We start from the raw sequence: 9,054 nt of genomic DNA, 5'->3' as shown, positions 1-9,054 counted from the left end.
TCATTAGAACTGATTCAAATGTATTCTTTTTACTGGCTGAGTAATACTCCATTGTGTATATGTACCACAGCTTTCTTATCCATTCATCTGCTGATGGACATCTAGGTTGCTTCCATGTCCTGGCTATTATAAACAGTGCTGCGATGAACATTGGGGTACATGTGTCTCTTTGAATTCTGGTTTCCTCAGTGTGTATGCCCAGCAGTGGGATCGCTGGATCATAAGGCAGTTTTATTTCCAGTTTTTTAAGGAATCTCCACACTGTTCTCCATAGTGGCTATACTAGTTTGCATTCCCACCAACAGTGTAAGAGGGTTCCCTTTTCTCCACACCCTCTCCAGCATTTATTGCTTGTAGACTTTTGGATCGCAGCCATTCTGACTGGCATGAAATGGTACCTCATTGTGGTTTTGATTTGCATTTCTCTGATAATGAGTGATGTTAAGCATCTTTTTGTGTGTTTGTTAGCCATCTGTATGTCTTCTTTGGAGAAATGTCTATTTAGTTCTTTGGCCCATTTTTTGATTGGGTCATTTATTTTTCTGGAGTTGAGCTGTAGGAGTTGCTTGTATATTTTTGAGATTAGTTGTTTGTCAGTTGCTTCATTTGCTATTATTTTCTCCCATTCTGAAGGCTGCCTTTTCACCTTGCTAATAGTTTCCTTTGATGTGCAGAAGCTTTTAAGTTTAATTAGGTCCCATTTGTTTTTTTTTGCTTTTATTTCCAATATTCTGGGAGGTGGGTCATAGAGGATCCTGCTGTGATGTATGTCGGAGAGTGTTTTGCCTATGTTCTCTTCTAGGAGTTTTATAGTCTCTGGTCTTACATTTAGATCTTTAGTCCATTTTGAGTTTATTTTTGTGTATGGTGTTAGAAAGTGTTCTAGTTTCATTCTTTTACAAGTGGTTGACCAGTTTTCCCAGCACGACTTGTTAAAGAGATTGTCTTTAATCCATTGTATATTCTTGCCTCCTTTGTCAAAGATAAGGTGTCCATATGTGTGTGGATTTATCTCTGGGCTTTCTATTTTGTTCCATTGATCTATATTTCTGTCTTTGTGCCAGTACCATACTGTCTTGATAACTGTGGCTTTGTAGTAGAGCCTGAAGTCAGGTAGGTTGATTCCTCCAGTTCCATTCTTTTTTCTCAAGATAGCTTTGGCTATTCAAGGTTTTTTGTATTTCCATACAAATTGTGAAATCATTTGTTCTAGCTCTGTGAAGAATACCGTTGGTAGCTTGATAGGGATTGCATTGAATCTATAGATTGCTTTGGGTAGTATACTCATTTTCACTATATTGATTCTTCCGATCCATGAACATGGTATATTTCTCCATCTGTTAGTGTCCTCTTTGATTTCTTTCACCAGTGTTTTATAGTTTTCTATATATAGGTCTTTAGTTTCTTTAGGTAGATATATTCCTAAGTATTTTATTCTTTCCATTGCAATGGTGAATGGAATTGTTTCCTTAATTTCTCTTTCTGTTTTCTCATTATTAGTGTATAGGAATGCAAGGGATTTCTGTGTGTTGATTTTATATCCTGCAACTTTACTATAGTCATTGATTAGTTCTAGTAATTTTCTGGTGGAGTCTTTAGGGTTTTCTATGTAGAGGATCATGTCATCTGCAAACAGTGAGAGTTTTACTTCTTCTTTACCAATTTGGATTCCTTTTCTTTTTCTGCTCTGATTGCTGTGGCCAAAACTTCCAAAACTATGTTGAATAGTAATGGTGAAAGTGGGCACCCTTGTCTTGTTCCTGACTTTAGAGGAAATGCTTTCAATTTTTCACCATTGAGGATAATGTTTGCTGTGGGTTTGTCATATATAGCTTTTATTATCTTGAGGTATGTTTCTTCTATTCCTGCTTTCTGGAGAGTTCTTATCATAAATGGATGTTGAATTTTGTCAAAGGCTTTCTCTGCATCTATTGAGATAATCATATGGTTTTTATTTTTCAATTTGTTAATGTGGTGTATTACATTGATTGATTTGCGGATATTGAAGAATCCTTGCATCCCTGGGATAAAGCCCACTTGGTCCTGGTGTATGATCTTTTTAATGTGCTGTTGGATTCTGATTGCTAGAATTTTGTTAAGGATTTTTTCATCTATGTTCATCAGTGATATTGGCCTGTAGTTTTCTTTTTTTGTGGGATCTTTGTCAGGTTTTGGTATTAGGGTGATGGTGGCCTCATAGAATGAGTTTGGAAGTTTACCTTCCTCTGCAATTTTCTGGAAGAGTTTGAGCAGGATAGGTGTTAGCTCTTCTCTAAATTTTTGGTAGAATTCAGCTGTGAAGCCATCTGGACCTGGGCTTTTGTTTGCTGGAAGATTTTTGATTACAGTTTCAATTTCCGTGCTTGTGATGGGTCTGTTAAGATTTTCTATTTCTTCCTGGTTCAGTTTTGGAAAGTTGTACTTTTCTAAGAATTTGTCCATTTCTTCCACGTTGTCCATTTTATTGGCATATAATTGTTGATAGTACTCTCTTATGATCCTTTGTATTTCTGTGTTGTCTGTTGTGATCTCTCCATTTTCATTTCTAATTTTATTGATTTGATTTTTCTCCCTTTGTTTCTTGATGAGTCTGGCTAATGGTTTGTCAATTTTATTTATCCTTTCAAAGAACCAGCTTTTGGCTTTGTTGATTTTTGCTATGATCTCTTTTGTTTCTTTTGTATTTATTTCTGCCCTAATTTTTAAGATTTCTTTCCTTCTACTAACCCTGGGGTTCTTCATTTCTTCCTTTTCTAGTTGCTTTAGGTGTAGAGTTAGGTTATTTATTTGACTTTTTTCTTGTTTCTTGAGGTGTGCCTGTATTGCTATGAACTTTCCCCTTAGGACTGCTTTTACCGTGTCCCACAGGTTTTGGGTTGTTGTGTTTTCATTTTCATTCATTTCTATGCAAATTTTGATTTCTTTTTTGATTTCTTCTGTGATTTGTTGGTTATTCAGCAGCGTGTTGTTCAGCCTCCATATGTTGGAATTTTTTATAGTTTTTCTCCTGTAATTGAGATCTAATCTTACTGCATTGTGGTCAGAAAAGATGCTTGGAATGATTTCTATTTTTTTTGAATTTGCCAAGGCTAGATTTATGGCCTAGGATGTGATCTATCCTGGAGAAGTTTCCATGTGCACTTGAGAAAAAGGTGAAATTCATTGTTTTGGGATGAAATGTCCTATAGATATCAATTAGGTCTAACTGGTCTATTGTATCATTTAAAGTTTGTGTTTCCTTGTTAATTTTCTGTTTAGTTGATCTATCCATAGGTGTGAGTGGGGTATTAAAGTCTCCCACTATTATTGTGTTATTGTTAATTTCTCCTTTCATACTTGTTAGCATTTGTTTTACATATTGCAGTGCTCCTATGTTGGGTGCATGTATATTTATAATTGTTATATCTTCTTCTTGGATTGATCCTTTGATCATTATGTAGTGACCATCTTTGTCTCTTTTCACAGCCTTTGTTTTAAAGTCTATTTTATCAGATATGAGTATTGCTACTCCTGCTTTCTTTTTGTCCCTATTTGCATGGAAAATCTTTTTCCAGCCCTTCACTTTCAGTCTGTATGTGTCCCCTGTTTTGAGGTGGGTGTCTTGTAGACAACATATGTAGGGGTCTTGTTTTTGTATCCATTCAGCCAGTCTTTGTCTTTTGGTTGGGGCATTCAACCCATTTACGTTTAAGGTAATTACTGATAAGTATGATCCCGTTGCCATTTACTTTATTGTTTGGGTTCGAATTTATACATCATTTTTGTGTTTCCTGTCTAGAGAAGATCCTTTAGTATTTGTTGGAGAGCTGGTTTGGTGGTGCTGAATTCTCTCAGCTTTTGCTTGTCTGAAAAGCTTTTGATTTCTCCTTCATATTTGAATGAGATCCTTGCTGGGTACAATAATTTGGGCTGTAGGTTATTTTCTTTCATCATTTTAAGTATGTCTTGCCATTCCCTCCTGGCTTGAAGAGTTTCTATTAAAAGATCAGCTGTTATCCTTATGGGAATTCCCTTGTGTGTTATTTGTTGTTTTTCCCTTGCTGCTTTTAATATTTGTTCTTTGTGTTTGATCTTTGTTAATTTGATTAATATGTGTCTTGGGGTGTTTCACCTTGGGTTTATCCTCTTTGGGACTCTCTGGGTTTCTTGGACTTGGGTGATTATTTCCTTCCCCATTTTAGGGAAGTTTTCAACTATTATCTCCTCAAGTATTTTCTCATGGTCTTTCTTTTTGTCTTCTTCTTCTGGGACCCCTATGATTCGAATGTTGTAGCGTTTAATATTGTCCTGGAGGTCTCTGAGATTGTCCTCATTTCTTTTAATTCGTTTTTATTTTATCCTCTCTGATTCATTTATTTCTACCATTCTATCTTCTAATTCACTAATCCTTTCTTCTGCCTCTGTTATTCTACTATTTGTTGCCTCCAGAGTGTTTTAAATTTCATTTATTGCATTATTCATTATATATTGACTCTTTTTTATTTCTTCTAGATCCTTGTTAAACCTTTCTTGCATCTTCTCAATCCTTGTCTCCAGGCTATTTATCTGTGATTCCATTTTGATTTCAGAATTTTGGATCAATTTCACTATCATTATTCAGAATTCTTTATCAGGTAGATTCCCTATCTCTTCCTCTTTTGTTTGGTTTGGTGGGCATTTATCCTGTTCCTTTACCTGCTGGGTATTCCTCTGTCTCTTCATCTTGTTTAAATTGCTGAGTTTGGGGTGTCCTTTCTGTATTCTGGCAGTTTGTGGAGTTCTCTTTATTGTGGCATTTCCTCGCTGTGTGTGGGTTTGTACAGGTGGCTTGTCAAGGTTTCCTGGTTAGGGAAGCTTGTGTCGATGTTCTGGTGGGTGGAGCTGTATTTCTTCTCTCTGGAGTGCAGTGAAGTGTCCAGTAATGAGTTATGAGATGTCTGTGGTTTTGGGGTGACTTTGGGCAGCCTGTATCTTGAAGCTTAGGGCTGTGTTCCTTTGTTGCTGGAGAATTTGCTTGGTATGTCTTGCCCTGGAACTTGTTGGCCCTTGTGTGGTGCTTGGTTTCAGTGTCGGTATGGAGGCGTTTGATGAGCTCCTGTCAATTAATGTTCCTTGGAGTCAGGAGTTCCCTGGGGTCAGGGTTTGGACTTAAGCCTCCTGCTTCCAGTTGTCGGTCTTATTTTTACAGTAGTTTCAAAACTTCTCCTTCTATACAGCACCATTGATAAAACATCTACGTTAAAGATGTAAAGTTTCTCTACCGTGAGGGTCACCCAGAGAGGTTCACAGCGTTACATGGAGAAGAGAAGAGGGAGGAGGGAGTTAGAGGTGACCTGAATGAGATGAGGTGGAATCAATAGAGGAGAGAGTGGGCTAGCCAGTAATCACTTCCTTATGTGCACTCCACAACTGGACCGCTCAGAGATGTTCACAGAGTTATACAGAGAAGAGAAGTAGGAGGAAGGAGACAGAGGTAGCCAGGAGGATAAAAGGGGGAAATGAAAAGGAGGGAGACAGATCCAGCCAGTAATCAGTTCCCTAAGTGTTCTCCACCATCTGGAACACACAGAAATTCACAGAGTTGGGTAGAGTAGAGAGGGGTTAGGGAGGAGACACAGGTGACCTGGTGGAGAAAAAGGAGAGTCCAAAGGGAGAGAGAGCAGTCAAGCCAGTAATCTCGCTCCCTAGTGAAAAATGGGTCCTGAAGATTGGGTTCTTAAAGGTACAGAATTGGTAACAAACACATAAAAGCAAAAATTAAAAATCTAGAGTAGAGTTTGAAATTTCAAAAATACGATGTTAAAGAAGGAAAAGAAAGAGAGAAAAAACAAAACAAACAAGGTCGCAAAAATTATATAGAAAATATAGGAACAAAATTGATAACTATTACCAAAAAGCAAAAGTTAAAAATCTAGAGTAGAGTTTGGAATATCAAAAATACAATGTTAAAAAAAAGAAGAAAAAGAAAGAGAGAAAAACAAACAAACAAAAACAAACAAAGTCGCAAAAATTATAAAGAAAATACAGGTACAAAATTGATAACAAATACCAAAAAGCATAAATTAAAAATCTAGAATAGAGTTTGGAATTTCAGATATACAATGTTATATAAAAGAAGAAGAGAAAGAAACAGAGAGAAGAAAAAAAAAAAGCCACAGAAATTATAAAAAAAACTATAGGTACAAAATTGATAACAAATACCAAAAAGCTAAAATTAAAAATCTAGAGTAGAGTTTGGAATTTCAAAAATACAATGTTAAAGAAAAGAAGAAAAAAAAAAAAACCAAGGTCAAAAAAATTATAAAAAATGTGTATATGAAGTTTGCTTTAAAAAAAAGGGTCTTTTTTTTTTTTTTTGCAAAGTAATAGGTTATAAAAGTGAAAATTAAAGAAATAATAGAGGACTTAAGATTTTTTAAAAAAAAATTTAAAAAAAAGAAAGAATGGTTGTAAAAATAGTAAAAATATATCTAGGACTTTCTCTGGTTTTGTTGTGAGTATTGTGGGTTCAGTTCATTTTTGGCTAGTTCCTTGGTCCAACTTATATTTCTCAAGATCTATAGGCCCCTTCCTATGTAGTCGGTACTAACCACAGGGTTTTAATCTATGCCTGTAGCTTCCAAGGCGGTTCCCTCTGTTATAGCTTCTTCTGTTTGCTGGTCTCTTCAGTGTCTGGTTTCTGCCCTGACACAAAGGGGATGGTGGAGGACACTTTTTTTTTTTTTTTTTTAAGGGTCACTTGTTCATTCACGCTGTGGGGAGGGAGGGATGCTGCAAACAAATAACACTGGCGTGTGCTCGCAGTGCCTCAGCCACACTGGGTCTGCCCCTGCTCACAGCGTGTGTGGCCTCCCTGCCCACACTGCTCAGGCTCTAGGTTGCTCCGCCGGGAACCATCCGTGGCCAGCCCTGGGCTGCCTGCACCTCCCAGGTCCAAGCCGCTCAGGTTCAGGCACTCAGGTAGTCCTCAGAGGCGCAGACTCGGTTGGGCCTGCATTTTGTGCCCTTCCCAGGTCCGAGCAGCTCATGTGATGAGGTGTTTAGCGAGCATGATTGCTGTGACTTATCGCCTCCCAGCCGCTCAGTTATCTAGGTGTACAACCGGCACACTTTCTCAGGCAGATGTTGACCATCCAGACCCCCAAGAGTTTTTAGTTAGCAAAGAAGCCTGCTTACAGTTTTATAGATAATGTCTCTCTGGGGCTGTGATTGCCCCCTTCCAGCTCTGGCTGCCTGTCACCAGAGAGGGATGGTCTGCAGCCAGCTATCTCTGTTCAGTCCTTTGTTCCATGCACGGGCCTGGCGGTGTCTTAGGTTAGGGCTGGCTTTTCGCGTGGTAGATATCCCACAGTCTGGTTTGCTAGCCCAAATTATTTCGCTCAGATAGTGCTCAGGGTATTCAGGCCAGATCCTTACTCTAAGCGATGCAGCCCGTGCCGCGCCTCCCTGCCCAGCCCCCGCTTGCTAGTGGCCTGTGCAGGCGTCTGCGCTGCTTCTCCACTGGGAGAGTTACTGTAGGGCTCGCGATCTGTGGGTTTTAATTGTTTATTTATTTTTCCTCCCTGTTATGTTGCCCTCTGTGCTTCCAAGGCTTGGCACAGATTCGGCAGTGAGAAGGTTTCCTGGTGTTTGGAAACTTCTCTCTCTTTAAGACTCCCTTCCCAGGACGGAACTCCATCCCTCCCTCTTTTGTCTCTTTTTTTGTCTTTTATATTTTTTCCTACCTCCTTTCGAAGACTTGGGTTGCTTTTCTGGGTGCCTGATGTCCTCTGCCGGCATTCAGAAGTTGTTTTGTGGAATTTACTCCGCGTTTAAATGTTCTTTTGATGAATTTGTGGGGGAGAAAGTGTTCTCCCCGTCCTACTCCTCCACAATCTTAGCTCCTCCCTCTGCTATAAAAATTCTTGTGTGGTCCACTGTGTGTTGGAGAGAAATGAGGTTAGGGGGTACTCTTCTCCATTCATTCCTTCAAGGACCCAGGTTGATAAAGTGTCTTCCATCTTCAGTGTGGAACTCTATAAAGTGTATTCTAGTTGTTGACATCCAAGTAGCAATGGTGGGGGAGAGAGAAAGTAGGAAATCATGCCATAGATTTTATGGGCAAGGCCTGGATGTGGTGTATACATCAATTTCTGTCCATATTCCTTTAGTTGGAACTCAGCTGAATGACCCTATTGATTGAGGGAGGCTGGACTGTGTGCCCAGGAGGAGAAGGAAATACGTTTAGTGAACACATGGCATTGCCTTTGCCTTAATGCCCCTATTTGATCACCAATATCTATTGACTCTTCCTCCTAAACTTGGGTCGCACTTACACACTCCCCCAAGGGTATACAGTCCAGAGTCCCAGCCAGCCACTGCATCCACTGAAGGTCTAGGACCTCGGCTGGTGTGGTGGTCTGGGGTGACTTTGACACTAAAGACACCAGACAGTGGTGGGGCAGGGGGAGGGTAGCCACAATAAACACTTATTCTGAAAAGGGGAAGAAGACGACATAGCAGTTACTGATGCAGAGCAATGATAGAATCCCATGGGGCTGGCGTTACGAAGTTTTTCTGTGGTGGCAATAGAAGAGGTCCCTTGTTATCCTGTGACTGAACTTTACTTTGCTCTTTGGGAGGAAGTCCACGGCCTCTGGATCCATTTCCTAGGGGATTCTCACTTTTTCTTTCTCTCCCTTATCCACATCTGAAAGGGGCTTTTGGTACTTTCCATTAGAAGTTGTAGCACTCCCTGCATTTGGATAATTAAATGTCCAAGGATTATTTTAAGTCACAAAAAGTCAGAGATTTTATGCGTCTATGTTCATGGTTTCTTTGGTAATAAAATTCCCTTAGAAACTTAATCAGCTCCTGATCCATTATCTTTCAGTCATTCCACATTCCAGTAAGCTCATGACAAATTCTTTAGTTGGTATGATACCCAAATTTATATTATTTCTTGGCTTCCCCTTTATCCTTCCCCAAACCTATCTCCTGCACCTAAATGATGAATTTTTTGAAGCTATTAATCTCAAGAGGGAAGGTCATATTCTTAATTTGACTTTGCTGTGAGATGAAGTTTTAGTGGTCTCT

The sequence above is a fragment of the Bubalus kerabau genome, chromosome 9 (assembly GCF_029407905.1).
Source record: "Bubalus kerabau isolate K-KA32 ecotype Philippines breed swamp buffalo chromosome 9, PCC_UOA_SB_1v2, whole genome shotgun sequence".
NCBI classification, from domain to species: Eukaryota; Metazoa; Chordata; class Mammalia; order Artiodactyla; family Bovidae; genus Bubalus; species Bubalus kerabau.
The sequence above is the reverse complement of the archived record's forward strand: the minus strand, read 5'-3'. Positions refer to the sequence as shown.